The sequence below is a fragment of the Bos indicus x Bos taurus genome, chromosome 2 (genome assembly GCF_003369695.1).
Source record: "Bos indicus x Bos taurus breed Angus x Brahman F1 hybrid chromosome 2, Bos_hybrid_MaternalHap_v2.0, whole genome shotgun sequence".
Taxonomy (NCBI): Eukaryota; Metazoa; Chordata; class Mammalia; order Artiodactyla; family Bovidae; genus Bos; species Bos indicus x Bos taurus.
Genome location: NC_040077.1, coordinates 112,032,818 through 112,053,887, shown reverse-complemented (window position 1 = coordinate 112,053,887; position 21,070 = coordinate 112,032,818). Strand labels below are relative to the sequence as shown.

General features: G+C 46.3%; 1 protein-coding gene across 1 annotated transcript in view; it reads left to right on the top strand.

Moving 5' to 3' along the window:
• Positions 1 to 358: 358 nt before the first annotated feature.
• Positions 359 to 21,070, top strand: part of SERPINE2 (serpin family E member 2) — a 70,286-nt gene continuing 49,574 nt past the window's right edge. The window contains exon 1 of the mRNA XM_027514776.1: positions 359 to 542. The gene's annotated coding sequence lies outside the window, so the exon portion shown is untranslated. The remainder of the gene's footprint in view (positions 543 to 21,070) is intronic.

The window sequence follows — 21,070 nt, the reverse complement described above, 5'->3', positions numbered from 1 at the left end:
AACAAGCCCAGACGACTCGGCTGGCGTCCCAGGGACGCACCGCGAGTCCTCGGGTCCCTCCCCACCTCCCACACCCCCCGCCGAGCCCGGCGACCCACGTGCAGCACGGCCCGGGCTGGCGCCGCACCTCGGGGTCGGCGTGTCTCCCGGCGCTTTCCGGGCGCAGCCCCGGGACGGGGACCCGCGGGGAGGGGGTGGCCTCAGCGGGGCGGCGGCGGGAGCGGGGGCGCCCCGGAGTGCGGGCGCGGGGACGCGGCAGCCGCCGGCACACAAAGAAGGCGGCGGGAAGGCGGGGCGGGGCGGGCCGGGGGCGGGGGCGGCAGGAAGGGGCGGGGGCCGCGCGGGCAGCCGATAAAGCCCCCGCCGCTGTGGCCGGCGGTTCGCGCTGTAGGGCTGCCGGGCTGCGCGGCTTGTGCAGGCGCCGCCGCCTCTCTCCTCGCCGCTCTTCCTCCTCAGACTTCCCCCGCCCCGCCAATACCCGGCTCCGGCTCGGGCCGCGCTGCGCCCCGCGGCAGCCACCTGGGGATCACGATCGAGGGGCGGTGAGTACGGGGCTGCGCGCCCGCGGCCGATCCCGGGCGCCCGAGGGGCGGGAGGGAAGCGGCCGGGGCTGCCCGCCACGCCGGGGACGGTCCCGGGGCTCAGCGCGCCGCAGGCTCCGCGCCGCGACCTTGCGCCCGGCCGGGAGGCTGCGGGGCGAGCGGGGCCCGAGGGCGCCGGCGTCGGGCGGAGGAACTTTCTCAGTCTCGCCCGACCGGGCTGCCTCGGCCACGGCGGCGTGCGGGCCCGGCCCCGCGGGGAGTCGGGGTGGGACCAGGGCTGGTAGCCGAGGGGCCGCGCGTGCGGTGGCGTCCAGGTGTGCCCGCGACCGGGAGTTCTGGAGCCGCCGTGGCTGCTGCCGGTCCGTCCTAGCGGGCGCCCCTGACCCTGAACTTGGGGTACCCAGGTACTCGCGGGCGTCCCCTACCCCGTACTTTACTGGTGCACCTTCTGTTAGGGAGGACTCCTACGGACTCCTACTTGTTACCGCTGCCTGAGCAGGGTAGGGGTAACCGGTGGTTTGGGGGAGAACCTTTAAATTGGTTTCCTGCTTCCGATTTAACACTGTGGAGCAGATCTTTCTTTCTTTCTTTTTTTTTAAATCGCCTGTCGCAATGGGACTTACAATACTGATTAGTGCCTACAGGTAAGGTGAAAGTACTCAGAAATTCTGGGGGAACTGGGTGTTTAATTTGCCTACAAACTGAGTGCGGAGGGAAGGCTTCTATTACATAAGACAGCACTCCACCTTCAGGTGTCATGGAAGATGCTCTCAAAGGTTTTACTGTTTTAATGAACGAAAAATAATCTTCGCCTATGTCTCTCTTGAGAAATCTCTAATGCTGCTGTGGCTTGCTTTGACTACTTCTCAGGGAGCGTTTTTATATTTATATTCTTATATTTAGCATCAACATAAAAAGGTGTTTGAAGATTTGACTTCCTCTTTCAAGCCAGGAAGCAGTTTACTCCTCTGAACTGTTAAGGAGCAATCTACGTGATAATTTTATACTTTGGAGATTTTATATCGAAAGTTGAACACTGATAACTGGGAAAAATGTAAGCGTTGCTAATTTGTATATATAAAGCACACTTCAGAAATTGAAGATACCTTCCATGCTGTCTGCATATCTAAATCAGTAATTATGTGCTGTTTGCAGTATTTTAGTGAAAATTTTCTTCAGGCATGCAAATAAAGGTTTTAGCTGAAATCATGTAAGGTTTCTTTCAACTCTGAGTTTTGATTCTTTCTTGAAATGAGGTTCAAAAATATTGTACAGTGTAGGGCAATTACTGAAGGTCAGCAAGGTGTCATCTTTCTTTTTTTTAATTCTTTAAAAAACGAATCTATGCAGAAAATTTCATCCCCCGTGAACTTTACTTATTAGTGTAATTTTTAAAGGACAGAAATGAGTCAGTCTCTAAAGGACAGTAATTTTCAGTTCCACACGTCAGTAACTAGATACTAGTCAGAGATTGTTTGAGGTGGCAGAGTTGGAAATGAGGTGGGGACCTAGTCAGGTCCCAGCTACCCGTCTCTGTGGCTGTCCTCTGCCAACCTGTCCCACAGCATGGACAGTTGACCCGTGGGCTTTCTCTCCTCCCCTCGTCCCACAGTTCATGTGGAAGATGCTCCCATGCCTGCTTCTTTGACCATCTCAATTCCAGGGACCTCCACCCACTCTCACTACTGGGTCCTGTACATCCGGGTCTTGCCCTCACCCAGAGTTGCTCAGCTTCTGAAATCAGCATCTCAGTGTCTCTGCACTGCAAGCTCCTTCCTTCCGGGTTGCAGACTGGTCCTCCCATCACAACTCTTCTTGACCACAGGAGATCTCTTCCCTACCCACCTTCCACTTTGGCAGGTGACTCATGACCCATTCAAATCCTGAAAGACAATGCTGTGAAAGTGCTGCACTCAATATGCCAGCAAATTTGGAAAACTCAGCAGTGGCCACAGGACTGGAAAAGGTCAGTTTTCATTCCAGTACTAAAGAAAGGCAATGCCAAAGAATGCTCGAACTACCGCACAATTGTACTCATCTCGCACACTAGTAAAGTAATGCTCAAAATTCTCCAAGCTAGGCATCAGCAGTACGTGAACCATGAACTTCCTGATGTTCAAGCTGGTTTTAGAAAAGGCAGAGGAACCAGAGATCAAATTGCCAACATCCGCTGGATCATGGAAAAATCAAGAGAGTTCCAGAAAAACATCATTTCTGCTTTATTGACTATGCCAAAGCCTTTGACTATGTGGAAAATTCTTCAAGAGATGGGAATACTGGACTATCTGACCTGCCTCTTGAGAAACCTATATGCAGATCAGGAAGCAACAGTTAGAACTGGACATGGAACAACAGGCTGGTTCCAAATAGGAAAAGGAGTACGTCAAGGCTGTATATTGTCACCCTGCTTATTTAACTTCTATGCAGATTACATCATGAGAAACGCTGGGCTGGAAGAAGCACAAGCTGGAATCAAGATTGCCGGGAGAAGTATCAATAACCTCAGATATGCAGATGACACCACCGTTATGGCAGAAAGAAGAGGAACTAAAAAGGCTCTTGATGAAAGTGAAAGAAGAGAGTGAAAAAGTTGGCTTAAAGCTCAACATTCAGAAAACGAAGATCATGGCATCTGGTCCCATCACTTCATGGGAAATAGATGGGGAAACAGTGGAAACAGTGTCAGACTTTATTTTTGGGAGCTCCAAAATCACTGCAGATGGTGATTGCAGCCATGAAATTAAAAGACGCTTACTCCTTGGAAGGAAAGTTATGCCCAACCTAGATAGCATATTAAGAAGCAGAGATACTACTTTTCCAACAAAGGTCCGTCTAGTCAAGTCTATGGTTTTTCCAGTGGTCATGTATGGATGTGAGAGTTGGACTGTGAAGAAAGCTGAGCACTGAAGAATTGATGCTTTTGAACTGTGGTGTTGGAGAAAACTCTTGAGAGTCCTTTGGACTGCAAGGAGATCCAACCAGTCCATCCTAAAGAAGATCGGTCCTGGTTGTTCATTGGAAGGACTGATGCTGAAGCTGAAACTCCAGTACTTTGGCCACCTCATGCAAAGAGTTGACTCATTGGAAAAGACTCTGATGCTGGGAGGGATTGGGGGCAGGAGGAGAAGGGGAGGACAGAGGATGAGATGGCTGGATGGGATCATTGACTCGATGGACGTGAGTCTGAGTGAACTCTGGGAGTTTGTGATAGACAGGGAGGCCTGGCGTGCTGCGATTCATGGGGTTGCAAAGAGTTGGACACGACTGAGCGACTGAACTGAACTGAATGACCCCTTCTGCCAGGAAAACAGGAATCACTGGATTGATGTCTGTCCATGTCCTACCCCATTTCCTTCCCGCAGACTTTTCCACAGTTACCCACATCCAGGAAATCTTAAGCAGCTGTTGTGTCCAAGCACTTTGTTAGGCCCTGATGTATGGTAAACAGCAGGTCCCTGCTCTCCTAGAACAGTCTTTCTTGTGGAAGCAGGCAGACACAAAGCAAATGTAACTATGCTCTGATAGAGTTGCAATAAGGTAGAATAATAGAAGAAAAATTGGGGGATGGTCAGGGACTTAAGAGAAGATCAGAGAGACAGACACACATATGACAGTGCTCCATGTCTCCCCATGAACTTTTTAAAAAATTTATTTATTTATTTTAATTGGAGGGTAATTACTTTACAATGTAGTGGTGGTTTTTGCCATACATTGACATGAATCAGCCATGGGTGTACATGTTATCAGTATTTTTAAAACACCATAACCTCCTTGTCCCTGCATCCCCAACTCAGCTACAGTGACCACCTGTGTATCCAAGTCTTCTTAAGTGAGTTAACCCTTCCTTGGGCTTCCCTTTCTTCTCAACTCTCTGCAACCTGGCCAGTCTCACCACAGTAGGAGTTGTTGTTCAGTCGCTCAGTTGTGTCCGGCTCTTCGTGACCCCATGGACTGCAGCACACCAGGCTTCCCTGTCCTTCACCATCTCCCAGAGTTTGCTCAAACTCATGTCCATTGAGTTGAGGATGCCATCCAACCATCTCATCCTTTGTCACCCCGCTCTCCTCCTGCCCTTAATCTTTCCCAGCATCAGGGTCTTTTCCACTGAGTCAGCTCTTCCACATCAGGTGGCCAAAGTATTGGAAGTTAAACTTCAGCATCAGTCCTTTCAATGAATATTCAGGGTTGATTTCCTTTAGGATTGATTGGTTTGATCTACTTGATGTGCAAGGGACTCTTAAGAGTCTTCTCCAACACCACAGCTCAAACTCATCAATTCTTTGGCACTCAGCCTACTTTATGGTCCAACCATACATGACTACTGGAAAAATCATAGCTTAGACTATATGGACCCTTGTCGGCAAAGAGATGTCTCTGCTTTTCAATATGCTGTCTAGGTTTGTCATAGCTTTTCTTCCAAGGAGCAAACGTCTTTTAATTTCATGGCTGCAGTCACCATCTGCAGTGATTTTTGGAGCCCAAGCAAATAAAGTCTGTCACCGTTTCCATTCTTTCCCTATCTAGACACCACAATTCCTGAAGGATCTGAGGAAGTCCTGTAGACCTTTCTGCAGGACTGGGTATGGATCTTTCCTCTTTTTCTCATGGGTACTTTTCTTCTTCCCTAGTTGCTATCTCCTCCTGGTTTGCCTTCTGCCTCCCTGGCAACTCCACTACCTCCTGGGGTTTTCTGGGGCTCAGTTCTCATCCATATTGAGCTCTACGAGGAGTGTTAGAGTTACCATTTTCCCATGGCTTCCACTTTCACCAGTTCAAAGTCCCAGATTGTATCTCCACCTAGTTCCCCACAGTCTAGTGGGCTGATCCATGCTCTTGAGGTAGAAAACCCACAATAAGTCCAAAAGCAATTTTAGTTTTTAATCATGCACCCTACACCTGTTTCATCCTTAGTGAAAACCTGTCCCGTTTTATGTGATGGCGCCACCATTGACCAGGGTGCTAAAGCAGGGACCTCCCAGGGTCACCAGACTCCTCCAGCAACCACCAGCCCCCCAACATCCAGACAGTCACCAAGTCCTGTCCTAGTGCTGGTGCTGTGAAATCCATTAAGCTTCTGCTCCAGTCACCGTGGCCCTGTTCTGCTTTGCAGTCCAGAAGTGGCACAGTGATGGCCAGTGTGCCACTTCTAGCTGGCAGACATGTCGTTGGCCTGAACACAAGTCTACAGAAATTGACTTAATCTTTAGAAAGGTTAAGTTATCACTTGGATTTACAGCTACTCTTAAAAACCAGGGGCCCTGGAACAGGAGGCCTGCATTGCCATGTAGCAGCACGTGGCTGGCATGGAGCTCCCAGGGCCCGGGTAGGCTGGAGACTGCTTGCTTTCCACTCCCCCTGGACCCCCTGGTCCCCGCTTACAGCAGCTTCCCAGTGCCCATGGTCTTCTGAGCTGGCAACCACAGGCTGGGGAATGACCACGGGCAGTCCTGAGTGACTGACGGCACCATCTCCTGCCTGGTCTTTCACGCTAGTTTTGTACCCCTTTCAAACCATCGTCCACGTTGCTGCTGGGCCTACTTGCCGTGGGCCCCTTAAATCAGAATCCGTTTGTGTCCCTCCCGAGAAAACTCAGTGCCTCCCTCTTGGGGACAAAGCCCTATTCTGAAAGAGTAGCTGTGTTGTGTCACAAGGTAGGTATCTCAGACTGAAGAGGTGATCTTTCTGTTCACATTTAAAGGTGCTGTACCAGAGTTTCTCAATATACTTTTGAGCCTCTTCAAGGAGGGTTGCTGATACACAATTCTGGTGTTGTCTCACCTGTGCTGAGATGCAGTCTCTGCTGTTTATAAACTATGTCCATAGACCTCACCACACTCCTCCTGCCCCATTACCCCTGGAGGAGACAGGGCAGGCTGAATTCCACGTCCCAAGGCCATTAGACCTCAGCCCTTGGAACACGGCGGAGCTCATTTCACGTGGTGCCCAGAGTCATGCGCTGTGTTCCCAAGATCGCTTATCTCCCTTTGGGCAGTCCTGTCCCAGAAGTCCTCAGCACTCAGCCAGGGAACTTTCCACAGTGCTCTTCTCTCCAGTACCTCCCCAGGCTGCTGGCCATTAGTAATGACCTTACAAAGGCCAAGCTTCCCACCTCCCTGCTTTGTTGTTGTTCAGTTGCTAAGTTGTGTCCAACTCTTTGTGACCCTGTGGACTACAGCACACCAGGCTTCCCTGACCTTCACTATCTCCCAGAGCTTGCTCAAACTTGTGTCCATTGAGTTGGTGATGCCATCCCACCATCTCATCCTTTGTCACCCCCTTCTCCTCCTGCCTTCAATCCTTCCCAGCATCCAGGTCTTTTCTAGAGAGTCGGCTCTTGGCATCAGGTGGCCAAAGTATTGGAGCTTCAGCTTCAGTGTCAGTCCTTGCAATGAATATTCAGAGTTGATGTCCTTCAGGATTGACTGGTTTGATCTCCTTGCTCTCCAAGGGACTCTCAAGAGTCTTCTCTAACACCACAACTTTATTTTCTTGCAAAACTGAACTCCCTGCAGACTTCTCACACCATGATGCTGCCCTTGCCTCCTTACTTTGGCTCCTACTGGACCTCTGTCTGGAATTCTCATTCTCCATCTTCTGCATTCATTGTCTGGCCAACTTCCACTTTTTCAGGACTCACGGCTAGTGTCACCTGTTCCAAAAAATCTTTCCTGAAGACTGGTAGTGTCCGCCAGTCCTCCCTGATGTACATGTGGTGTGTTTACACACGCATGTACACTACACAGTGAATGCCTTTCTGATGGTGGTTACTGTGTCATAGCAACATGCTCTATCCACCAGATTCCCAAGTGGTGTGAAGTTGTGCCTGAGTTCTGGTTACATTTATACCAGCAATGGTGCATGACCCAAAGGCATTTAATGGATGTTGAACTAAACCATTTTCATATCTTTCATAAGTTGGCTGCACATTTTATGAAACAGTGCTTGTCTTCTGGGCTTAAAGGGAGCTTTGCGTCTAGACCTCTACCCCTGGTGCTGGGACTTCTGCACTTAATCAATCTATATCCTAACATAAAAAGAATATTTGATCAACCATGTCTTCTAAGACAGAACATTACTGAGAAAAAAGTGGAAGTCTAACACAGAAGGGCTTCCGTGGCTGTGCTCAGTTCAGTTATCCCCATTTGAACCCTTTTTGGCTTCGTTCTGTCTTCCTTGAAGTCCACTGGCTATTCTTCATATTTCACAATTTGTACAAAGTAGAATTCTTGTTCAGTTTGTGAGTCGTGTCCCACTCTTTGCGATCCCATGGACCATAGCCCACCAGACTCCTCTGTCCATGGGTTTCTCCAGGCAAGAATATTAGAGTGAGTTGCCATTTGCTTCTCCAGGGGTCTTCCCAGACCAGGGATTGAACCCATGTCTTCTGCGTTAGCAGGTGGATTTTTTACCACTGAGCCACCAGGGAAGCCCACAAGGTAGAATACCTTCTAGCTTATTTCCACTAACCTTTTCAATAATGGCATACCTTCTTTGTGACCCATTTTTTTGTTGTTATGATTTTTTTTTTCTTTCAGTTTTTGCCAGGGCAGTTTTTGGGCTAATGTCTTCAGCTAAGCTTAGTGGAAGAAGGCCTGGGTTGGGAGAGGGTCTGCCCTATGCCATAAAGGATTTATATAGTTGATCATTTGGATCTTAATTTCCTTACCTATACAATAGGTATGTTGAAATAGTGATCTCAAACATGTCTTATTTAAAAAACAAAACAGTTTAACTTCTTGGCTTATTTTCCTTTCTGATCCAGCTTTCTCATAAATATCAGGCCTAGATGAAATTTTTTCTTAAATGCAGTTTTATGTTTATCTGCATGAAATTAATTCTTCTCTTTCATTTTTTATTTTGAACCAAATAAATCATTCAGTTTGGCTCTTTAGGGCTCAGGAATAGCATTGAGGCCCAACAGGAAGATGTATTTGGTTTGTATTCCTACTTGGAGGCATTTATAAAAATGTGTGATACATTGAGTCCCGTATATTGGGATCTTCTTTGTAAACCTCTGTCTCCATTCATAAATGTGTCTGCCTTCTCTTTGCAGAACTATCTTTCCTCATGAGTAGATTGCATGTCTAATCTAAAAATCAATATTGTGTTTAAAAAAATACCCTTAGGTATGGAATGGAGTCAAATGCAATAAACTACATCTTTAGGTTATTTCTTATCTCTAAGTTCACAATTTGTCTAAGAACACTGAAAGACTAGGACAATTTTATTTCTCTTTTGAGAAATGCTACCTTTCACCCAACAGGCCAAGTCAATTTACACAGTAAATGATTCTCCCTTTATTCTGCTGTTAGATTTCCAGGTCTGGATGTCAGCCCAGTCCAAAGAAGTTGGCGTTCCTTCTGGGCCTCTTTTTTGTGCATGGGGATGGCCACTGAGCCTCAGCAGTCTTCTATTGTAATTCCATTCATGCATTTTGACAAACATTTCATCCCCATTTCCTCCCTGAATTCCTTCAAAGGTTGGGGTGGATGCCCTAATTCAAGATGAGACCAGGAACACCCCATGCTCCTGCCTCAGTCTGACCTCAGACTTTGCCCTTTTGCCTTAGAAGATAATTGGAAAATTGGAGCCCACTGTGCCTTTTTATTTTTATCAGTTCATTTTTGGGAGAATGATAATATGCAGACATTTTAATGTAAAACAGAATTAAATCCTATGAAAAGGCAGAAAGGATTTCTTACAGTGATTGTAAACCTTGGTGAATATACTTTGTTTTGTTTTTGTAATGCCCTCCCCCACCTTACAGCAGTAAGGAGTCCAGTAACCTGGGGAATTTCTATGAGCAAGATAAAAATAGCATCAGTCCTTTGTTCCCGGCCAGTGCCCCACCCCCTACATACCCTCTGTATTTAGTGTCAACTGGGAAATAGATGGGGAAACAGTGGAAACAGTGGCAGACTTTATTTTTCTAGGCTCCAAAATCACTGCAGATGGTGACTGCAGCCATGAAATTAAAAGACGCTTACTCCTTGGAAGAAAAGTTATGACCAACCTAGATAGCATATTGAAAAGCAGAGACATTACTTTGCCAACAAAGGTCCATCTAGTCAGGGCTATGGTTTTTCCAGTGGTCATGTATGGATGTGAGAGTTAGACTGTGAAGAAAGCTGAGCCGCCAAAGAATCGATGCTTTTGAACTGTGGTGTTGGAGAAGATTCTTGAGAGTCCCTTGGACTGCAAGGAGATCCAACCGGTCCATTCTGAAGGAGATCAGCCCTGGGATTTCTTTGGAAGGACTAATGCTAAAGCTGAAACTCCAATACTTTGGCCACCTCATGCGAAGAGATGACTCATTGGAAAAGACTCTGATGCTGGGAGCGATTGGGGGCAGGAGGAGAAGGGAACGACAGAGGATGAGATGGCTGGATGGCATCACTGACTCAATGGACGTTAGTCTGAGTGAACTCCGGGAGTTGGTGATGGACAGGGAGGCCTGGCGTGCTGCTATTCTTGGGGTCGCAAAGAGTCGGACACGACTGAGTGACTGAACTGAACTGAACTGAACTGAATACAGCTATAGAAAAAAATAACTGTTTTTGGCCCCAGTTTTTATGGGCCAAATCTTGAAAGTGAATATGGGCAAGTGAGAAAGTTTAACGCCGAATACGAACCCCACTGGAAAATGAACAAGGTGACTGAAAATGAAAATAGATGTTTCTTTCTTTTGAGAAAATGAGTATAAATAATGGCAGTGTTTGTCTTTTATAACCAATGAATCCACTTAGGAGAAAATTATTTTTATTGAGGATTTGGTTACTGATTAGATTATATGCGCTTTAATTACGTCTGATCTTTTGGTTACAAGTGCAGAAATATAATCAAGTGTAATCAAAATAACTGACTCAAAAACACGGAGAGCCTGGGAGGAGCTACTGGCTTACGTTGCTGACCCCGAGCCAGGGCAAGGGTGCTTTGGCCCTGGAGGTGACCGGAACTAGAGACTCACGTCCTTGAGCCTCTTTTCTCTCCCACCCTGTCTTGTCTTGTCTCTGAACATGACTGCAGGCACCTTCAGGCTGACCTCCCTACAGCCTCAAGATCAAAGAGGAAAGATGAGCTTCCGGGCTGTTCAGGTCAGAAAAAAAATCCCAGGGAGGCACTCTGATTGGCTCAGGTTGAGTCATGTGCCTTTCCCTGGACCAATGGCTGTGGTCAAAGGAATAAGTGACTGTGATTGGCCAGGTTCTGAGTCACATGTTCAAAGCCTGCTGTCAGAGGAGGAAGGAGTATTGAGAGAGGTGTGCTGGTTAGTATTTGTATGCAGTTGACAGAGGCTCAGCGTCGTCTCCTCCAGCTTCATGGCTCCTTGTAGGACAGATACGAACATCATTCCCATTCAGACAGTTGTGCAGAAGAGTGTAGAGCAGCCCAGGTATCCGTGGTTACTCATACAGCCTGTATGTGTCAGTGCCAGAGGCTGAACCCAGGTCTGTAAACGCGTGAGCTCTGAGCTCATACTATGAACCGCCAAAGATTTATGACTCATCAATATTTATAACCTCTCAAGAAGAAACCCGTGTCAAACCGTGGGCCTCCTTTCAAGAGACTATCTTCTTTCCTTGCTCTATGATGTCCTTCAATAAGACAAACAAAACAGAGACGAAAAGAGGCTAATACTTTTGTGTTACTTTTGAAGTTACGTTTTCACGCCTTTGGGCCCCTGGGCCCAGTTGTTTCTTAGATACTTGTTTTATTTCCTGGGACTCACACTCTAAAAATTAATACTGACCTTTGGATTGAAAAGGTAGAGTGCATATACCCAGAGTCCAAGGGGATAACGTATCTTTAAGCTGGATTAAACTAAAGAACAAATGTGACATTTTTAAAGGAGGTCTACTCCACAACTGTTTAGAGACTTAGGTGAAAACATTGAGATTTAACTTGTTTTATGGTTTTCTTTGTATTTAACTTTATTTCAGAGTTTGTCATATCTTGTGGTATATATTCTCCCCATCCTCCTCCTCCTCCTTTGTATAGTGTAGTAATTAAGAGTATGGAGGATGTAGAGATGAATGGGCTTTCATCTCTATCTAGATTATATCGGATAGCTGGAGGTCAGGAGGCTGTAGCCAATTTACTAGACTTCTCCAAGCCTCAGTTTCTTCATCTGTGAACTGGGCGTGAAGGTAATCATATCTTAAGTGTTGTGAGGATGCAATGGAGAGTATGCTTTAGGTGCTGAGCACAGAGTCTCGAATGGAGTTGACTTCCAGGACATGAGATGGAGGTGGGGTTCTATTTGTCACAGTAGTCCATGTGAATGTTTCACTCCTCTGGGACCTGCGTTTTCATTGTGCCTTTGACCTCATGAATGAGTGACTTGCTGTCTGTGTTTGCATGCTTAGTTTCCAGACCCTTTTTCTGTAAAACTCTCCTGAGCAGTGTTCCCAGTGATCAGCTGGTCATCTGTTCCACAGGCTTCCAGCTCCTCCAGTATTGGCCACAGAGCAAAGGATAGCTGGTGCATGAAATCAACTCCCTTTTAGTCCACCTTTGAGGAAATGTAAGCAGCAGTGTTACCATTAGGTCTTTATAGGGGTGCATTGCAGGCTCGCCTTGTCAGACTGGGTGCTTTTTTTTTTTTCTTATTGTAGTTATGAAGAATGAATAAATTACACAATAGGAAAAGTAATCTTAGGTAAAAGTAAGCTTTAATATTTAGGTTTCTGCAGATGCAGCATCCAAAGTCTTCTCCTTTTGTTCTTGTTTGTCCGACTGTGAAAAAGTCATTCTGTTGTATTCAGTGATGTCCATATATCCAGAAATAGCCATTTTAAGCACATGGTGAACATACTTAAAACCCATGGTCATCTAATTATGATTTGATTCCTTCAGTATACAAAAGAGTTCTGTGAATGTTGGATTAACCATTGCCAACATTCCTAGATAGGAAATGTATTTTCTACTGCCATTAGTATGATTTAAGAATTTTACTGGCAAATATCCACGTGGGACTTTTTATAGCACCCAGTGTATGCCCGAACCTAAATTGTTGCTCAGACAAAGAGTTGGGAAATGCCAAGGAGATTCTGGGTGATGACTTAATTTAGAAAGAGTTTTCTTTCTAAAAGTGTGAATTTTCTCTTTGAGGTTACTTTAGTGATAGACTCATATCATGTCTTGCCAAACCTGTGTTCGTTTCTTAAAGACACGTTAATTAAAATAGCAACTCAGAAGATTGGCCAGAGATGCTGAACTATTCATAGTGAACCTCTTCTTGTGCAGCTAGGTCATTAATCATGACCAGTGCTAGTCATACTAATGTGAATTGATTCAGCAGTTACTGAACACAGAGTTGTTTCATGCACGTATATCACTTATTAGTCTAAAATTTCTTTAAGAAGGATAAATATATTTTTTATATATACATTGGTAAAAATGTGCTTTTCTCATACCCTCTATCATGTGTTCTAGTTATTTGAGTGTGTCTTCTCTGCCCCACTAGGAAATCTTCAGGCTTTTGTAGTATCTTTTATTCCTCTGGTCTCCTTCTACAGTACTTGACACAGAGGAGCCCAGAAGATGCTTGAAATGGGGAATGAAGTGAAAGATCACTGGGTCATTAGGGTGTCAATTGCTGTGAGACACCTTTTATACATGATCTTGTTGAATCTAAACAGAAGGAAATTAAGTAAGGTGGAAATTAGTCATACTTCACAGGTGAGAACACTGAGATTCAAGTGTGTGAAGCACCCTTCTGAGATTCCTGCCCATGGGGTGTTCACTCCAGGTCTGGGTGTCTCAGTAGAGATTTTTGATTCTGAAACAGTGTTTTCAGGGAACAACTAAGGCTAAACAATGGTGGTTGAACCCACAGACCATGGCTGGATGGAGGGTGACTTGGGAAGTCAAATGAACCTGGACTTAAATGTCTTGTTCTACGCTTAGTAGTTTTATATCTGCAAAATACTCTCTGCGTCCTCCACCCCCGCCCCCACCATCAGTCCTGAGCACCATTTCCAAAGCTAAAGAATGGAGATGATAAAGGATGCAGCTTCATTGCAGAGAGAGATTGAACTGTTCCTGTTTTACAGACAGGGAAATAGGAAGTATTACGAATTAGGTCACTTGACCAGCCCTAGGATGTTCTGTTGGAGAAGGCAATGGCACCCCACTCCAGTACTCTTGCCTGGAAAATCCCATGGACAGAGGAGCCTGGAAGGCTGCAGTCCATGGGGTCACTAAAAGTCGGACACGACTGAGCGACTTCACTTTCACTTTTCACTTTCATGCATTGGACAAGGAAATGGCAACCCACTCCAGTGTTCTTGCCTGGAGAATCCCAGGGATGGGGGAGCCTGGTGGACTGCCGTCTCTGGGGTCGCACAGAGTCAGACACGACTGAAGTGACTGAGCAGCAGGATGTTCTGTGAATGAGGAACTCGGAGGCTTCCTGAGGGTCAGGAAGCTGGGCAAGAAATGGACTGTGTCCAGGTCTCAGTTTCCTCCCCCTTGAATTGAGCATGTGATACCCACTTTCCAGGAGCCTGGGAGGCTCGGCCATGCTGATGCTAAAGCCCTTTACTCAGAGGAGTTTCCTAAATGTCAGTCGCTACAACTCACGTGTGTTCATATGCATGTGTCTGTATGTGTTGAGGTAAGAGTGTGCACAGTGTGAAGTGTTGGCTTGTGGCTAACAAGCACAAACGTGCAGACGGCCCTCTTGGGTAATGTGGCCCTTTCTTTTTCTTTCAGGTTACTCTCCACAAAATCCGTTTTGCCCTAAATTGTGTAGAATTGCTGTTTACTGATTTGTATCCATAATAAAAGTTGGCCATTTAGTCTCTTATGGGCTCCTGGCAGAGATATCAGATCGCATAAAAAATATGGAAGTTTTAATGTATGACTTTGGAAAGTGTAAAATGTTACTTTCACTTTCAGTAAATACTCTAGACTTCAAGACACTGAAGTGTCCCAAATTGCAGCAAGGCCTGCTCTTTTCTGGGTATTTTGGAGATGCCTTAATGAGTCACTAAAAAGCATTGCAGTCATGCTAAGTCAGTCACTTCCGTTGTATCCGACTCTTTGCAACCCTATGGACTGTGGCCTTTCAGGCTCCTCTGTCCATGGGATTCTCCAGGCAAGAATACGGTAGTGGGTTGCCTTGCCGTCGTCTTTCAGGAGATCTTCCCAATCCAGGGATCGAACCCACATCTCTTACATCTCCTACATTGACAGCTGGGTTCTTTACCACCAGCATCATCTGGGAAGCCCCCAGAGGCACTAAAATGGGGGAATTTTGTCTGTGAAAAAGAGAGTGTCCTAGTTCAAAACCTGTGTGAATATGAAGTGAAAATTTTTCTGAAATTGTCCCTCAGCCAAAGAGAGGTTTGCTCTATATTGGGGTCCTTACAAAATCTTCCATTTTGCAAAGATCTTGATATGTTTATTGGTCACAGCTTACCAAAAGCACCGGATGGGTGAGACTCATGAGAATACAGACAGAAAGCACATAAGCCTGAAATCACCTTTATCAATACTTAGTATGAGTGCTTAGAGAGATTGCATGATGAAAAGGCATTTTTTTAAAAAGGCAGAGAAATTGAATACAGGCTTAGTCGTTATTCCTGAGGTCATGGTTTCACAGTCATCAAATGTTGAATGTGTTGTGTTAGTTATGGTCATGCTAGTTGCTGTAAAAAGTAAACCCAAACATGTGCCATGGTGCAGATGTGATGGAACGTTATTCTCTGCTTGCATAAAGCCCCAGATTGGTGCGTTCTTTTCCAACCTGGTGATTCAGTAACACAGCCTCTTTCCATCACGTGGTTCCACTTCGTTTATCAGGTGGATTCCGAGGGCATGATGCTGGTCAGCATCAAGCTGGTGGAACCAGAAAGGTCATGGCAGGTTGCATAGGGCAGGTCTGGATGGGCCAGGCCTGTGGGCAGCATTTCTACTCCCATTTTGTTCACAGCATTTCAGTCTTGTGGTCACTCCCACCTACAGCACAAGCTATTGCCCCATCTTCAGAAGAGGAAACAGGTTTGCTGAGAAGGTTAGCTACTCTGTCAGGTCAAATTTAAGCCACAAAGGGTCACTTTAAAATGTAACACAGCCAGTAATATGCTGTGGGGATCGCGGATATAGTTTTGTCTGTGAGGGCCACTGTTCTGATGATCTGTGGAGGGGCTTCTTATGGCTTAGGATAGACTTTTTTCATGAAGTGTCACACACAGATTTGAAAAGTACAGTATCACAGGGAGCTCGGAAGGAAAGTAGATAATGTGCTGAAGGAAATGGTTAGACTCAAAAAGCAATGACAGGCATGGAGAAGACGTGTGGGGAGAACTCTGAATTAAATTGCTTCATGGAAGGTGGAAATGGAAAGGTTCTATTTCTAGATCATAATATATGTGATTTCACATACTAAGCCATAAAGTTTATTTAGTCATGTTGACCAGAACTTACGGGTTGGGCGTGCTGGGATGAAGGTGTTGGGATTCTCTCGCTGGACAAGGGAACTGTCCTTTTTGGGAGATACTATGTATTCAAGCACAGATGATACTTAGAACATAAAAAAAACAGACTTTCATGCTGGAAGAAGGGGCGCCTTTTGCAGCAGCGTGGCGGACGCTTGGCAGATGTGCTCAGAACACACTGTTCAGCATCCAGGAGCAGAAGGTAAGGTGAAGCTGGGGGAAGGGATCAGCACCAACCCTGAGCTCTGACTTGGGGGGTGAAAGAGGATCCAGAGGGAGTGGACGAGGGGAGGCAAGTGACGGGACCACCTCTGCACTCTATCCGGGAGAAGCCTCTGGCAATGTCTGTCACGTGGTGGTGGGCATGTCCATGTCGTCTAAGGCCTCTTTCTTGCTGTGTGATGTGAGACAGATGACTCAGCCTCTCTGCATCCCTGTTAATTCAGCTCTAACCCAAAGGGCTCATGTGAGATTCAGTAAGACCATGCATTCACAGGGCTGTGCACACAGGAAGAGCTTCATAAACTAGCCCTCCCCTCTCCTGTGTGCAGTGACTCACTAGCTCCCCAGTTATGGTGAACATAACTGGTCCTCAGAAACTGGAGAGACATTCTCCCCTACAAACTGTATTGTTGTTGTTTTTCAGTCGCTCAGTCACATCTTACTCTGAGACCCCATGGACTGCAGCACGCCAGGCTTCCCTGTCCTTCACCATCTCCCTGAGTTTGCTCAAACTCATGTCCATTGAGTCAGTGATGCCATCCAACCATCTCGTCCTCTGTCGTCCCCTTCTCCTCCCGCCTTCAATCTTTCCCAACATCAGGGTCTTTTCTAAAGAGTAGTTCTTCACATCGGGTGGTCAAAGTAATGGAGCTTCAGCTTCAGCATCAGTCCTTCCAATTAATATTCAGGGTTGATTTCCTTTAGGATTGATTAGTTTGATCGCCTTGCTGTCCAAGGGACTCTCAGGAGTCTTCTCCAGCACCACAGTTTGAAAACATGAATTCTTTGGCACTCAGCCCTCTTTATGGTCCAACTATCACATCTATACATGGCTGCTGGAAAAACTGTAGCTTTGACTATATGGACCTATATGGCAAAGTTATGTCTCTGTTTTTTAATATACTGTCTAGTTTTGCCATAGCTTTTCTTCCAAGGAGCAAGCATCTTTTAATATCATGGCTGCAGTCACCATCCACAGTGAGTTTGGAGCCCCCCCAAAAACTGTGACTTCCTGACAAAAAGAAGCCCAGCCTCCTCCATCCCTAATGATCTCTCACTGCAGTATCATATAGCAGAGGTTAGAGATGGGTGAGGAGAACTTCCATTAAGTCACTGATTTTTTTTTTTTTTTTGGTATATCTGGTACTGATTCTCTCTTTTTTTTATTTTATTGGAGTATAATTGATATACAGTACTGTACACCTAAAACTGAAAACCAACATAGTGTTGTAAGTCCTTGATTTTTAATTCCAGAAATCCCTGTTCTCCCTCAGCTTTGTGTAAAGGCCTGTCCCATGAGGAAGAGTTCTGTGGGACCAAAGAGTTGTCAGGTCACCTCTCAGGATGGTGTCTCGTGTGTGGATTTTGCTGTTTGGGGGAGGGGGCAGGTATCACTGATTTGATGGCAGAGCGGAGTCACAGAGCAGGGATGGGGTTTATCCCACACAGGCAGGCCTAGGGCTCAATAGTCTTATTCCATCACCATGTCCAAGTAGACATAGGTTAGAACACCTCCCCTCCCCTGCTCCCCCTCCCCTCGCCAGATTCCTTCAGAAAGCACCAGCAGGGACCTCAGCGAGGAAAACTGAGTCAGACTAAAGGAAGAACCTCAGTATTGGGTGACTGAAGCCAAATTTGAAATTATACTTCCCATCACTTCAGATGGTTTCTAAGTTTTGCATAACTTTGCTGGTTGGATGGTTCTTGCCAGGGTGTGGCAACAGACAACATATACATATAGAGTGGTGTGTTAGTTGCTCAGTTGCATCTGACTCTTTGTGACCCCGTGGACTGAAGCCCACCAGGATCCTCTGTCCATGGGATTCTCTAGGCAAGAATACTGGAGTGGGGTGCCATCCCCTTCTCCAGGGGGTCTCCCCGAACCAGGGATTGAACTTAGATCTCCTGCATTGTAGGCGGTTTCTTTGCCAATTGAGCCACCAGGGAAGATGGGATAAATATAGAGTGGTCATCTTCTTAAATATTCCTTTGGATTTTGTTTAAATACTCGTTGTTGTCTCCTGGGGGATTTTGTCTGGGCCTCGTGTGTACTAAGTCACTTCATTCACTGTTTGTGACCCTATGGGCTGTAGCCTGGCAGGCTCTGTCCATGGGATTCTGCAGGCAGAAATACTGGAGTGGGTTGCCATGCCCTCTTGCAGGGGATCTTCCCGACCCAGGGATCAAACCAGCATCTTGTGTGTCTCCTGCATTGGCAGGTGGGTACTTTACCACTAGTACCACCTGGGAAGCCCTCTCTGGGCCACAGAGGTCTGAATCCATCAAGTCCAGGAATGTTTGTATTCTTGGGAAACACAGCCCTCTTAAAGCCATTGTTTAAAAAGTCACCTGGAGCATTAAAAACCTCAGGTCATCAATTCCTGGTGTGAAAATTTAAGAGTGTTGGGGCTTCAGGCAAGCAGTATTGACTCAAATGTGCAGAACACTTTAAGACAGCATTTGATTGTACGTTTTAAAACAGGGAACGCAAATTGAAATTCCTCCTGGGGGCTTTCGCTCATGCATTCTACGTGCAGTATTTTCAATTAGCTGCAGAAAAAAGTACATTCAGTGTGGGTCTATTTTTACAGCTGGGAATTGCTCTGAGAACACAATTGGTTATTTCATACATGTGAGACTTATTTAAATGACTCGTGGGAGTATTTGCAGTTTAACCAATAATTGAAAATATTATTGCAGTGTGGCAGGTAAAAGTAGGAAGTCATTTTGAATTCTTCCAAGCTCAATAGCCTTATGTTAGTCTTAAGGGGCAGGTGGTCGACAGGGTCAGAGTAGTGTTGAGATTCCACCCTTCCCACTTCATTCCTGGACTCTGCCACAGCATGGAAAGAAAGAGAACTTGCGGCTGCCTGTGGGAGGGCACTCAGCAAGGACTCGAACGAAGCATTAAGGTGTCCTCTTGGCGCTCTCTCCTGTTTTCACGCACCAGGCACAGATAGAAGGTTAGATCAAACATAAGACGCCTCATCCTTCCCCCAGTTCTTCTTGGACTACCTGCTCCATCCCCCCACCCCCACCATACTTTTCTTCCTATTTCACTTCAGCTCCTCACCTAGTGCACTGGTGCAGAAAGCTAGCTTGAGTCTCTCAGAATGGACCCACCAGCCCGTCCGTGGTTGTTCATAAATGTTACGAGAGGCTTGAAATGCGTATTCCCACCGAATTGAAAAGATGTAAATGCTGGTTAGGTAACATTGTATTAAAATGCATTCTTGAACTTCACTGAGAGACCAGTTGTTGGGACTCTGAGCTTCTGCTGCAGGGATGTGTGTGTTCGATCCCTGGTCAGGGAACTAAGATCCCCTATGCCACATGGCAAGCCCCCTCAAAAATGCATCCCTTGGATACATGTTTACGTATAGCTGAATCCTTTCACTGTTCACCTGAAACTATCACAACACTGTTAATTGGCTATGAAAGTGTAAAGTTAAAGTAGCTCAGTCGTGTCCGACTCTTTGTGACCCCGTGGACTATACAGTCTATGGAATTCTCCGGGCCAATACCCTTCTCCAAGGGATCTTCCCAACCCAGGGATCAAACCCAGGTCTCCCACGTTGCAGGTGGATTCTTTACCAGCTGAGCCACAAGGGAAGTCTAAGAATACTGGAATGGGTAGCCTATCCCTTCTCCAGCAGATCTTCCTGACCCAAGAACCAAACTGGGGTCTCCTGCATTGCAGGTGGATTTTTATCAACTGAGCTATCAGGGATATACCCCAATACAAAATTAAAAGTTTTTTTAAAAATAAAATTTAGATATTAGAAAAAATGCATTCTTGCTCCTGCAATTCAATCAAAGCATGGGTTAATTAGGCATTCTGTGAGCAGAATTGAAGTCTTAACCACTAGTATTTAACTTTTCTCAGGATCAACAGTTCTTAGCCAGGGGTGAGCCCCCTTTCTCCCAGCAACGTTTGTCAGTGTCTGTAGACATTTGTTTGTCACAGCCACATGAGTGATGCTACAGGTATCTGATAGGAGAGCCCAGGGAGACAACCAAACACCCTATAATACACAGGGCATGCCTTGCAACACAGAGCTATCCAACACGGAAAGTCAGTAGTGCCAAAGTTGTGAAGCCCTGGTCTAGAAAGTTTTTTGTTTTGTTTTAGAAAAAAAGAAATGACTCCCCAAATAGTGGGTTGGTCAAAAGATTCCTTTGGATTTTTCCATAACATTTAATGGAAAAATCGGAACGAACCTTTCGGTGCTTGCAAGATGGTGGCTTCTGTAATGGATGTTGGCTGTGGTTTAGTTGCTAAATTGTATCTTACTCCTCCAAGGGATCTTCCCCATCCAGAGATCTAACCCATGTCTCCTGCATCACAGGGTGGATTCTTTAGCCACCAGGGAAGCCCCAAATCAGTATTATTACATGAGGTGAATTCAGGTGATCACCAAAGGCCTGGCTTCTTCACTGATGGCCTGGTTACCAAGAGGGCGCTGTGGTGTCCCACGCGCAGCACTGGATGCCGGGGAAGTGTGAACAGGACAGAAGAAGTGCACTTCCCCTCACCCCCACCCTGCCCCCATACCCCACCCCACCCCCGACACAAAGAGAAGAGGAGGCAACAAGTGTGGTAGTCAGAGCAGGATTATAGACGCCTGAAGCTAGAGAGAGCCTGGCAGGTTTTGCATACTGCCAGGGGGAGAGTGTAGCTGCAGAGGAAGCCAGATCAGACCAGACTGGCCGGGTTGGAGGCTGTGGGAGGGTAAGAGCTCAGGGAAGACCTGTTTGATGCAGGTCTTGGTGTCGAGGGTCAAGGTCAGCCTTCCCTATCAGCAAGGTCACTGGACAGGGCAGATTCTGGGCTGGATGTGGGAGGCTGATGTCCTCTTCCAT